Below are 13,285 nucleotides of genomic sequence, written 5' to 3' on the forward strand. Positions count from 1 at the left end.
AGGGCTTCTCCCAGCGTGTGCTGTGCGGCTTCTCCTCCCCTAATTATGTGGCCGGCCGTACTTGTGTTTCCTGGCCGCTTCGCGGCCGCTCTTGTATTTAATTAGCAGCTTCTTTTGTAAAGCGCTCTGAAACTTTTGGGTAATGTTTGCGCTATATAAAATCGCATTAAATAAAGTCTACACTCCCACCCGTTCATCTCCCTCCTTCCCCCACCAGTCCGTGCCCGGTTTTGGAGCGAGGAGGTGGACGGTGGCTGCTGGACACTGCGCTTCATGTTTGTTAGGGTATACTTTACAGATTATGCCACAGGAACACAACATATAAAGCTGTGCATGCGTCGCAACCTTGGATTGGTTACTGAAGGTTTTGTCATGTGTTTCGTCAGAAAAGATTTTCACTGAGTGACTTTGCGTGTTCTTTTCAGTAAGGAATCTGGAAGTCCTTGATAAGTCGTGTGAGATATTTATACATCTGTAGCTGGAATCACTCCTGGGCGCTGCATTTCTCAAATCAATCTTGCCTATGTCACCCGAGGGCCACTTGTATGCAAGAGGGCTACGGTCAGCTGACCCGCGATTTTAGCCTATTCTGAAAAAAAAGGAAATGCCGCACTGCAATGGTTTACTGGCACAACTTATTCCAAAAGCTTCACTTTTTACAAAGCGCTGTTGAATAATTTACAATCGATATGTTGTGAAAGTGTAAAATTAATAACCTTCTTAACATGCGTTTAAGCCGCTCCGTCATGCTCCAATCACAGCCGATGCCTCAGGTCCTGCGTAAAATGGCCATCCCATAATACACCATGTAGTATGTGCCTGCTGTCTTTTATTTCAATAAACAACAACCTTGTTTCAATAGTCATGTTCTTATGATCGTCAATGCTCCTTGTTTACTGACTGAGACAATTAACGACTCCGCAAGTACTCTGCACTAGGGGAGGAGGAGCAGGGGAGCCCGCGTCCATGTTTCATTTTATTATTTTCTGTTACTGATTTATTACGAAGCAAATAATGCTCTCTGAACATTTTAACAGCTACTGCACAACAAACTACCGCACATACCAAACTTCTTCACACGCTAAACAGACTTTACTTTACTGCTCCTCTTTCTGCTTTCTTGTTCCTCAGAACTGCATGAGAACAAATTGTCAACCAATGGAACATTGAAAAATAGGATTCTCTGTGGTCTACAACTGGGCTAAAAACATTAGCAAAGCCAATAGCTCTACCTAAATAAGGTCCCAAAGGCGAGACCTATTGGCTATGCCAATGCTTGTTTAAGCATGGTAACACTATCTGGGCATTGGTTGCGCCTCATTAGTATCATTTTAATATCAAAATATAGCAATAAACAACAACAAGCATTTGCAATGCAATAGGTCTCGCATTAATTAAGTTTGAGCTATTGAGCATTGCTATATATTGCAACACCAATTGCAACAAAAGTCTATAAATTGTAGGCCAAAAAAATGTGTATTTATTTTTGTAGCAATCGTGGCATGCTGCACTTTAGATGAATATGTTTAAAAGTGCGGTACAAAAGGGGCTGGTGAGCCATACTGCAATTGCTACAATAGTTAATTGTGGATGCGTTAACAATTGATGTGTGCACTGATGGTGTGGTTGTATGTCTGTGGTTGGGTGTGTGTGGGTGGGTGTGGTTGGGTGTGTGTGTGTGTGTGGTTGGGTGTGTGTGTGTGTGTGGTTGGGTGTGTGTGTGTGGGGTTGGGTGTGTGTGTGGGGTTGGGTGTGTGTGTGTGTGTGGTTGGGTGTGTGTGTGTGGTTGGGTGTGTGTGTGTGGTTGGGTGTGTGTGTGTGTGTGGTTGGGTGTGTGTGTGTGTGTGGTTGGGTGTGTGTGTGTGTGTGGTTGGGTGTGTGTGTGTGTGTGGTTGGGTGTGTGTGTGTGTGTGGTTGGGTGTGTGTGTGTGTGTGGTTGGGTGGGTGTGTGTGGTTGGGTGGGTGTGTGGGGTTGGGTGGGTGTGTGGGGTTGGGTGGGTGTGTGGGGTTGGGTGGGTGTGTGGGGTTGGGTGGGTGGGTGTGTGGGGTTGGGTGGGTGGGTGGGTGTGTGTGGTTGGGTGGGTGGGTGTGTGTGGTTGGGTGGGTGGGTGTGTGTGGTTGGGTGGGTGGGTGTGTGTGTGTGGTTGGGTGTGTGTGTGTGTGTGGTTGGGTGTGTGTGTGTGTGGTTGGGTGTGTGTGTGTGGTTGGGTGTGTGTGTGTGTGTGGTTGGGTGTGTGTGTGTGTGTGGTTGGGTGTGTGTGTGTGTGTGGTTGGGTGTGTGTGTGTGTGTGGTTGGGTGTGTGTGTGGTTGGGTGTGTGTGTGTGGTTGGGTGTGTGTGTGTGGTTGGGTGTGTGTGTGTGGGGTTGGGTGTGTGTGTGTGTGGTTGGGTGTGTGTGTGTGTGGTTGGGTGTGTGTGTGTGTGGTTGGGTGTGTGTGTGGTTGGGGGTGTGTGTGGTTGGGGGTGTGTGTGTGGTTGGGGGTGTGTGTGTGGTTGGGGGTGTGTGTGTGGTTGGGGGTGTGTGTGTGGTTGGGGGTGTGTGTGGTTGGGGGGGTGTGTGGTTGGGGGTGTGTGTGGTTGGGGGTGTGTGTGGTTGGGGGTGTGTGTGTGGTTGGGGGTGTGTGTGGTTGGGGGTGTGTGTGTGGTTGGGGGTGTGTGTGTGGTTGGGGGTGTGTGTGTGGTTGGGGGGGTGTGTGTGGTTGGGGGGGTGTGTGTGTGGTTGGGGGGTGTGGTTGGGGGTGTGTGGGGGGTGTGGTTGGGGGTGTGTGTGTGGTTGGTTGGGTGTGTGTGGTTGGTTGGGTGTGTGTGTGGTTGGTTGGGTGTGTGTGTGGTTGGTTGGGTGTGTGTGTGTGTGGTTGGGTGTGTGTGTGTGTGGTTGGGTGTGTGTGTGTGTGGTTGGGTGTGTGTGTGTTGGGTGTGTGTGTGTGTGTGGTTGGGTGTGTGTGTGGTTGGGTGTGTGTGTGGTTGGGTGGGTGTGTGGTTGGGTGGGTGTGTGGTTGGGTGGGTGTGTGGTTGGGTGGGTGTGTGGTTGGGTGTGTGTGTGTGGTTGGGTGGGTGTGTGGTTGGGCGGGTGTGTGTGTGTCTGGATGAGTGTGTGGCAAAGTACAAAGGCTTCAGAAAAACTGTGCGCACACATGCCTGCTGGGTTTTAGGGCTCTGTCTTTGCATCACTCATTAATGTTGTCCCTTCAGGGACCCATGTCACTCCCCATTAGGGGTCGGGAAATGCAAATGTCCAGATGACATTTTTATCTGCGTTCACTGCAATCTCCTAACTCCATCAGGCAGTAATAACAGAGTAATGGGAAATGTGCAGATCAAGTACAAACAAGCAGTTTCTGATGGATTGAACGAGAACTCCAGAGAAACCTCAATCGCCACAGGCAACCAGCCCTTTCAATTACACAAATAGCAAACAAAATAAGGAACCAGCATTACAACGGCTAAGTTATTTGAAGCATGTATCCTTATGCTTTGAAACGCATCCATGAAAACTGCCAGTGTTTTAGAAGATGAGCTGCTCTGCACACTACACAGCTTGGGGAACGTGACCAGGATTCAACAATGGAGCACACATTCATTTAGTAATGAAAACTCACTACAAGTTGCAAGGACACAAGTAATGCTAAAAAATATACAGTATTCACATAAATAAATGTGTTTAGCCTTCTTTGATTGACAACTTTTCAGTAGATCGAAAACTGTTCCATTTGGTCGAGAATCTTTAATACACGCAGGTGCACTTGGAACCAACATGGGACCTACAATACACGGGCAGTAATTTATTTTTCCTTACGGCGAAGAACTTTCTGTAAAACACATTTTTTAGGCTTTTTGCAATTTTCCACAACTTACACAGGCACGCACTACGTCACACATACACAAAAATACACATGCTCAAACACAAAAGGTGCATATTAAACAAGCAGGCAGGCTGATACAGACAAACCTCAAACACACATTGCAACGCAGGCATTCATTATAACACGTACGAAGCACACACATGCAGGGAGCTGCGTCTGAATTTGGCCCTTTAATGAAAACTCGTGCTTTCCGAAAAATGAGGAAGCTGGTCTGGGACGGAAATTGAGCAGCTGGGACCGAGAGTGGAGGATCGATGCTGCTCTTTTTTAAGAAAGGCAGCGCTATGAATGGGGGCTCTAACCTAGGATGGGCGCGTGCAGATATAGCGTGGAGCTTGCCGCGATGGACTAACATCTACCCCCTGGTAGCAGCTGCAGCACTTACCTGAGTATACGCTGGAATCGATGGTCTTCGTTCTTGCAGCAGAACAATGACGTCACTTCCGGCGCTCCCGGATGTGCGTAGGCTTTTTGCAAGAGGAATCCTCCGGCTTCAGGTTTATTCAAAGGTGAGAGAGCTGCTCTCCATTGAGGACCTGCGGTTCGAGTCCCAGCCAGCCTGATGGTTTACAGTAGCTGATTTTGGCATTGTGTTCGAGGCAGCTGTGCTTTTTAAAAATGTATTTTAATATTGTGATGGAGTGAATTCGGCAGTCACCATGACGACAAAGCTTGTTTTCCTTTGCAAGAGACCTATTCCTCGGGCCATGAGCAGGTCTGTCCGCAGTTGTTTAATGAGTCTAACAATCGGATTCCACTAAACTATGTGTTTATACTTTATGAATGAAGTGCAGCCTGGGGTACATAAAGTATCATTTGCAATCACAACAGCGCCTCCCGGCATTCCGCATTCATAAACAGTTTGGGGGTTTGTAGGGCTTTTGGATTTTAGGGCGTACATGGTCATTTTAGGGTTGAGGGTGGGTTTGTGTTTTGGGGGGGCCAGGTGTAATTTAAGGGTTTAGACTTTAGAGCATGTTTGGGTTTGGGGTGCGAGGGTTAATTTTAGGGTTTAGGGTGTGTTTGGGTTTTAGGGTACAAGGGTTAATATTAGGGTTTATGCTGTGTTTGTGTTTGGCGTGCAAGGGTTAATTTGGGGGTTCAGGGTGTGTTTGGGTTTTGGGGTGCAAGGGTTAATTTGGGGGTTCAGGGTGTGTTTGGGTTTTGGGGTGCCAGGGTTAATTTTAGGGTGTGTTTGGGATTGGGGTGCAAGGGTTAATTTGGGGGTTCAGGGTGTGTTTGTGTTTTGGGGTGCCAGGGTTAATTTTAGGGTTTAGAGTGTGTTTGGGTTTGGGGTGCAAGGGTTAATTTGGGGGTTCAGGGTGTGTTTGGGTTTTGGGGTGTCAGGGTTAATTTTATATTGGGGATCAGGGTGTGTTTGGGTTTTGGGGTGCAAGGGTCAATTTGGGGGTTCAGGGTGTGTTTGGGTTTTGGGGTGCCAGGGTTAATTTTAGGGTTCAGGTTGTGTTTGAGTTTTGGGGTGCAAGGGTTAATTTGGGGGCTCAGGGTGTGTTTGGGTTTTGGGGTGTCAGGGTTAAGTTTAGGGTGTGTTTGGGTTTGGGGTGCAAGGGTTAATTTGGGGGTTCAGGGTGTGTTTGGGTTTTGGGGTGCAAGGGTTAATTTGGGGGTTCAGGGTGTGTTTGGGTTTTGGGATGCCATGGTTAATTTTAGGGTGTGTTTGGGGTGCAAGGGTTAATTTGGGGGATCAGGGTGTGTTTGGGTTTTGGGGTGCCAGGGTTAATTTTAGGGTTTAGGGTGTGTTTGGGTTTTGGGTGCCAGGGTTAATTTTAGGGTTTAGGGTGTGTTTGGGTTTTGGGGTGCAAGGGTTAATTTGGGGGCTCAGGGTGTGTTTGGGTTTTGGGGTGCCAGGGTTAATTTTAGGGTGAGTTTGGGTTTTGGGGTGCAAGGGTTAATATTGGGGTTCAGGGTGTGTTTGGGTTTTGGGGTGCAAGGGTTAATTTGAGGGTTCAGGGTGTGTTTGGGTTTTGGGGTGCCATGGTTAATTTTAGGGTTTAGGGTGTGTTTGGGTTTTGGGGGGCAAGGGTTAATATTGGGGCTCAGGGTGTGTTTGGGGTGCAAGGGTTAATTTTAGGGTTTAGGGTGTGTTTGGGTTTTGGGGGGCAAGGGTTAATATTGGGGCTCAGGGTGTGTTTGGGTTTTGGGGTGCAAGGGTTAATTTGGGGGTTCAGGGTGTGTTTGGGTTTTGGGGCTCCCAGCTGCAGGAGGTCAGACGTTTATCTGCAATTCATTGTGCAATTATCCAACAGTTTGCATTTTTCTGGAAAACTGAAACCAAAGTGGTGGACGTGCTTTTTAAATAGACAAGCAATTCCTGTTAAAATCACCAGACGCAAAAACATCTTATTGAAAACACAAAAGTACCTTTGAAGTATTCAGATGCTTATTTTCAAATCACCCCAAAGTCATCAGGAACAATGTCATCTTGTAAAGTTATCGGAGAGTCATTTACAAGTCATCATCAGGAATAATGACACCTTCTGAAGTCAGCAGATACTAATTTTCAAGTCATCCATAAATCATCACGAATAATGACACCTGCTAAAGTCATCAGATACTCCTTTTCAAGTCATCACGAATAATGACACCTACTAAAGTCATCAGATACTCATGTTCAAGTCATCCTTAAATCATCAGGCTGAGCTTCTGCAGCTTGCTGATGACTTCTGATGATGTCTGATGACGTGTAAATGACTTCTAAGGTAGTTGGATGATCATCCAATGACTCTGGGGTGACTTCTAAAGTAATCCTGTTTGACCTGGGAAATGCATAGCTACCATGCTTTCATATCGGTATGTGTGACATTTTCATAATTTCAGTGCAATTATGAGTGACTTTTTAATGACTACAAGTGACACTTTCACGAGATCAAAATCAAGCAACGAAGACGAGGGAAATGTATAAATATCAGAAATTATACCCTTTCGAGCAACTCTAAAAAGGTATTACAACTGCCAAGTGCCAGAAATGGAAGGGCACTTAGGTCTGAATGTGTGAGGCGCTCTGCTTCTAAGCGCCTCGCATCACTGCCCCCCAGGACCTCCAGCCCTCCCTGTGTTCTGGGGCACTCCCTCCTTCCTATCATGACTTTCTCCATAGGTGCCAAGTTTTCAGTTTGCCTGTGTGTGGCATTTCCATGATTTCAGTGTACTTAGGAGTGACATTGTTCAGCCAAACCTTTAACACTTTGAGCGACCCTTTACTACTATGCACATTACAATCAATTACTTGCATAGTTAAAGTGCTTCCTCAGAGGCAGAAGGGGACGTCATAGCACTATAAATAGATAAGTTCAAGTTCAGTATTTGTATAGCGCACTACTCACCCAGAGGGTCTCAAGGCGCTTGAGGGAGGGTGGGTGCATTACTTATCGAAAAGCCAGGTTTTTAGCTGTTTTCTGAAGGAGAGGTGGTTCTGTGTAAGGCGGAGGTGAGTGGGGAGGGAATTCCACGTTTTGGGCGCTAAGTAGGAGAAGGATCTTCCTCCCATGGTGGATCTATGGATGCGCGGGATTGCGGCAAGGGCTTGATTGGATGATCGTAGTTGACGGGCGGGTGTGTAGAAGGACAGTCGTGTGTTGAGGCATTCGGGACCTAGGTCGTCGAGGGCTTTGTGTGCGTGGGTGAGGAGACGGAACAATATTCTCTTGTTGACGGGGAGCCAGTGGAGGTCTTTCAGGTGACCGGAAATGTGAGCTTGTCGGGGGATGTCCAGAATGAGTCTGGCTGAGGCGTTTTGGATGCGTTGAAGTTTTTTCTGTAGTTTGGCTGTGGTTCCGGCGTAGAGGGTATTTCCATAATCCAGTCGGCTAGTGACCAGTGCATGGGTGACTGTCTTTCTTGTTTCAGTGGGGATCCAACGGAAGATTTTTTTGAGCATTCGTAGGCTGTTGAAGCATGAAGATGAGACGGCGTTAACTTGTCTAGTCATCGAGAGGGAGGAGTCTAGGATGAAGCCTAGGTTGCGTGCGTGATCAGTAGGTATGGGTGCTGTGCCCAGGGTCGGTGGCCACCATGAGTTGTCCCAGGCAGAGGGGGATGGTCCTAAGATGAGGACTTCTGTTTTGTCCGAGTTTAGTTTTAAACGGCTGTTCTTCATCCACTCGGCTACATCTTTCATTCCTTCGTGTAAGTTGGTTTTGGCGGTGTTTGGGTCTTTGGTGAGGGAGAGGATCAGCTGGGTTTAGTCTGCGTAGGAGATGATGTTGAGGTTGTGTTGTCGCGCGATGGATGCGAGGGGACTCATGTAAACGTTGAAGAGGGTGGGACTGAGTGATGATCCTTGTGGTACGCCGCAGATGACTTCGGTGGCCTCTGATTTGAATGGGGGGAGGCGGACTCTCTGGGTTCTTCCGACGAGGAACGAGATGATCCAGTCCAAAGCTTTTCCTTGTATTCCGATGTTGTTGAGTCGTTGTATGAGGGTGCTATGGCAGACTGTGTCGAAGGCGGCGGAGAGGTCAAGTAGGATGAGGGCAACAGTTTCTCCGTTGTCCAGTAGCCTTCGAATGTCGTCTGTAGCAGCGATGAGGGCTGTTTCGGTGCTGTGTTTGGCTCTGAAGCCGGTCTGTGAGGGGTCGAGGTATTTGTTGGATTTGAGGAAGGCGGCGAGCTGACTGTTGACGGCTTTTTCAATGACTTTGGCAGGGAATGGGAGGAGTGAGATGGGGCGGTAGTTCTTAAGTTCAGAGGGGTCTGCTGTGGGTTTCTTCAGGAGGGCGCTGAGTTCGGCGTGTTTCCAGCTTTCCGGGAAGGTAGCGGAGTTGAAGGAACAGTTGATGACGTCGCGGAGGTGTGGTGCGATGATGGAGTCTGCTTTGTTGAAGATGTGGTGAGGACATGGGTCGGTTGGTGAACCTGAGTGGATGGAGTTTATCAGGCGGATGGTGTCTTCAGTAGTGATTGGGTTCCAGGCGCAGAGGTTGTGATAGTGCTGTTTAGGGTCGGGGGTGGGTGGAGTGGTCTGTTCTTCGGACTGTTTTTCAAAGCTGTTATGTATGTCGGCGATTTTGTTGTGGAAGAAAGAGGATAAGGAGTTGCAGAGGGCTTGGGAGGGAGTGATGTCGTTGGTGCCTGCGGTGGGGTTGGTAAATTCTTTGACGATGTTGAATAGTTCCTTGCTGTTGTGGGCGTTGTTGTCGAGTCGATCCTTGAAAGTTGATTTTTTAGTGGATCGGATCAATTGGTGGTGTTTGCGGGTGGCGTTCTTGAAGGTGGTCAGGTTGTCAGTGGTTGGGTCTTTTCTCCAGGTTTTCTCGAGGGTACGACATAGCTTTTTGGAGGTTTTTAAGGTCATCGTTGAACCAGGGGGCCTTTTTGCTACCTTGTTTGATCTGGTGTTTTTTTTGAGGGAGCTAAATCGTCAGCGCTGTGGGTGATCTATTGTGTGAGTTTGGTGGCAGCTTGGTTTGGGTCCGATGATATGGTAGGAAGGTTTTGGTTAAGCGATGTGAAGAGTTGGTCAGTGGTAATTTTATTCCAGTTTCTTCGAGGAATAGGTTGTGGGGGGTTGTGGGTCGTGGACTTTTTGTAGTTGAAGTGAACGCAGCTGTGGTCCGTCCATTGGAGAGCTGTAGTGTGATCGAAGGAGATGTGCTTGCTGGAGGTGAAGATAGGGTCGAGTGTGTGTCCAGCTAGGTGGGTGGGGGTGTCCACAAGTTGTTGGAGTCCGAGATTTGCCATGTTGTCCAGAAGGGTGGTGGTGTTGTTGTCGTTTTTCTTTTCCAGGTGGAAGTTGAGGTCTCCCAGTAGAATGTAATCCTCAGATGTGAGGGCATGTGGACTAATGAATTCAGTGATGTCTTCGTTGAATTGTGTGCAGGTTCCTGGTGGTCTGTAGATGAGGGTGCCTCTAAATGTGGTCCTGGGGTCGGTGTGGATCTGGAAGTGAAGGTGTTCGGCGGTCGCGAAGTTATCGTCTGAGCTGGTTGTAATTCGGATGGTGTTCTTATGGGCGATGCCTTCTCCTGTTTGGTTGGTGCGGTCTTTTCGGATGATTTTGTAGGCGTCCGGGATGGCTATGGCGATGTCGGGCGCTGAAGAGGCGTTCATCCAGGTTTCTGTGAGGAAGGCGACGTCCGGCGATGTAGTGTCGAGTAAGTCCCAGAGTTCAGTGGCGTGTCTGTGGACCAAGCGGGTGTTCAGCAGGATGCATTTCAGGTGGTTAGGGTCGGAGCTGTGTTTGGAGTTAGTGGATTTGGTGTGGGTCCTGATGCAGTCGAACTTGCAGGAGTGGCAGGCGAAGGGTCCATGGGTGAGTCCTGGGGTAGCTTTGTAGCAATGAGGTGTGCGACCGGGGTTGAGGTCACTATAAGTCACTATGATATGATATAAGTCACTATAGATAAGTCACTATGCCCTACTGTGCCAACCAGGATATCATTCTGTTTCTCTCTCTGCAGCTGATTGGAGGGGAGCAGAGAAGTTGAAGATTTTTGGGGGAGAAAATTGAAGGAGATTGGGTTTAGTCAGTGGGTGGCGTGTTCATTTGGAACATTGGGACAGGCATGTAATTTCACATGGCTATGTGTTTTATTTTCTTTCATCAAGCTGTCTGAGCCTTTAACTCGCCGTCACCTGCGTACCAACCAAACAACATGAGTTTTCTGCAATATCGTGCTCAGTAAAACCAACACACCTTGAAGCCTCTGTGCATAATATCTGGTGACAATGGTAAATGTCCTGGCATAGGGGTGCAGTATACCTGCGGCGGACATATCAGTCTTGCTAAACTGCTCCATTTTACACTTTCAAACACCTCCATTCATGCCTCAAGTTGCAATCCTGGTAAATTTTTGAAGAGCTGTCAGCTCGAATTTATGACTCCGTCCCAATGAAATCAGCAATATAATGCAAAATGTCCTTTAATGTGTCTAGTGTTTACAGGATATATATGTGGGTAGCACACCTGAGGCTTCCAAAAATTCATCCCTTTGTTCAATCCATCAAAGTTTAACGTGGGTGTGCTCACTGGCGACGTGCTCAGCCCAAACAGCACGTGATCAACTAAACGTCATAATGGGACCCTTTTAGGCCCCAAACCTGTAGCACAGCCTTTTTAATTGCATTTGCAATGACACTTTATTATTTGTCTCTTATTTCTCATTTCACTCCTTTTAACAGCATTTGTTATCCACTTTTACTCTTGACACTGTTTAAGTCTGCATGCAAGGAAAAAGCCATTTCCCAAATTTCTCATGTCCATGATGGGACACCCATAACTTTCTTCAAGAACACGTAACAAAGCCATATCCATCTCAAAGAAGTTTATCGACACCCAATGCATTTCAGGCCTCTGGGGTCCTTCGTCAGGGGTAAATGAAAGTAAACAATTAAACGTACATTATTATCCATGCGCCAATATTTTTACACAATCTCATGTTTTCTAAATTGCGCCTCTCTTCTCTATAACTTGCGCGCATCAAATTCACAACAAATTATTGTTATTATTATTTACACTATTCAAAATAACCAGCTAATGCCTTTAAGCAAACTCAATCTCTACACTATAAAATGTAATTCCCTCTCACAAAGTCAGTGATGCATATGCTGTGCCTTCGTGAACTGCAACCCACTTACTGTCCAAACATGTACACACAACTCTCCCACCATACTTTCAATCCCCTTACTACAAATCAAAACCTCAGTCTTTAATACCCTTAATTCGTAAACCATACTTCCCTTCCCTACTCTCAACCACACCATCCTCTATCTTGCCACTCACCATACTCTCACATCCTTCTATCACAAACCATCCTCTATCGTACCACTCGCCACAATCTCACACCCTTCCATTACGAACCTTCCACGCAATCTTTACCATTCCCTTTCAACTTGGAACATCACCACCCATCCACTAACTCCCGTGGTTTTCCCTCCTTAATCATGCACTCTCTTACCTGCTAACAAACAGACATCCTCCTCCCTCGATCAGAAACCGAGTTCCCTTTCCTTTCCGACCACCTGACTATAAACTTAACTCTTGTCCCTCCTACCATAAACCCTCCCACTTGGCCCAACATAATCACCACCTATGCCGTGTTTAACCTCCCCAGTCTGCCTAAAATACTACAACTCGCATAATGCAAACAATCCCTTCATCAAATTACCCAACACAGAATCTAATGTACGGATTGATGAATAATGCAACAATGCACGTTGCGAAACGCTGACAACATTATGCCCATATTCACTGTTCAGTGTTCATCAATACAATTTCAGTGTTATTCGGGAAATTTCCTGGAATTCTTTTAGCTCTTAAAATAGTCGACGAAGGGTGCCCTGAGGATCTGTAAGTGACAGCAGAATATCTTTAGCAAACATGGTGAGTTTGAAGGTATCTTTGCTCTGGTACCATCTCTGCTTCTGATCGCATTAGCTAGAGGTTCCAGAGATAAGGCACAAATGTGTGGGGATTTGAGGCATTCCTTTCTGGTTCCTCGTCCATCTAAAACTGGTCGTGACAGCCTTCGATTGACTTTGGTTCTTTCCCTTGGTGTTTGATAGTTAGCCATAGCCCACCTCAAGAAGCGTGGTCTCAGACCCATGTGTTGTAGAACAGTTCTCATATAGGTCCAATCCACCCTATTAAACACCTTTTCAGAATCGAGGGAGAGGGCATTTTTATATTTCAGTTAGGCATTCTCTTGAATGGGTACGTTTTTGTCATGCTATTCCCACATTGCCTGTTATTCCTAAATCTGCCATAGGCCTAGACCGTAATTTAACCCCTTTTGTAAACATGTAAACTGACTTCGCTAGGATATCAAATTCAAATGTCATAAGGCTAGTATTAATCAATTAAGCACCATGGTGCTGGAGACTGATGTGCCTGTATTCAATCGCTCGATTTTGATTTGTTTTGCAAAATTGTGATTTTCTTATTTTCTGAGAATGGGTGTGCCAACTTCTAGTGCCTGGACTAACAACCTGTGATCTTCTCTTTCAACAGTACCTTGCCCCAGAAGTTCTCCACAAGCAGCCCTATAATCAGACAGTCGATTGGTGGTGCCTTGGAGCTGTGCTCTACGAAATGCTTTATGTCCTGGTAAGTCGTGCTTTCTCAGGAGTTAGACTGTCTGTTGCCATGGGTTTGTGTCATGCACAGTTTTCAGCATACCGCCTTGCACACCGGCTCTGCAGTATATGGGCCACACATTCTTGGCAAAGGTTGTAATGAGTTAAACAGTCCACCTGTCTTGACTGTTGTTAGACTAGTCATAAGAAGCTATGCTGCTTTCTGCCATAGTTGTTCTTTCATAGTAGGACCATGGCAGGTTGCACACAATGGTGGAAGATCAGATCCAGCATCACACAATTCTGAAACAAACAACATAATTACACTCCACATAATACCACTCAGTGCCACTTAATTACACTCCATATATGTACACTGTACTCCATACA

The 13,285-nt window shown here is 46.9% G+C and overlaps 1 protein-coding gene across 3 annotated transcripts in view; it reads left to right on the forward strand.

Moving 5' to 3' along the window:
- The first annotated feature begins 4,313 nt into the window (after window positions 1-4,313).
- DNAJC24 (DnaJ heat shock protein family (Hsp40) member C24) overlaps window positions 4,314-13,285 on the forward strand; it is a 303,076-nt gene continuing 294,104 nt past the window's right edge. The window contains exons 1-2 of one of the 3 annotated variants that reach the window (XM_078680829.1): window positions 4,314-4,371; window positions 12,831-12,926. The gene's annotated coding sequence lies outside the window, so the exon portion shown is untranslated. Of the gene's footprint in view, window positions 4,435-12,830; window positions 12,927-13,285 lie in introns of all 3 variants that reach the window. The other 2 variants (XM_078680828.1, XM_078680830.1) reach the window with 2 other exon arrangements.

Source organism: Lissotriton helveticus, chromosome 3_1, assembly GCF_964261635.1.
Source record: "Lissotriton helveticus chromosome 3_1, aLisHel1.1, whole genome shotgun sequence".
Classification (NCBI taxonomy): domain Eukaryota; kingdom Metazoa; phylum Chordata; class Amphibia; order Caudata; family Salamandridae; genus Lissotriton; species Lissotriton helveticus.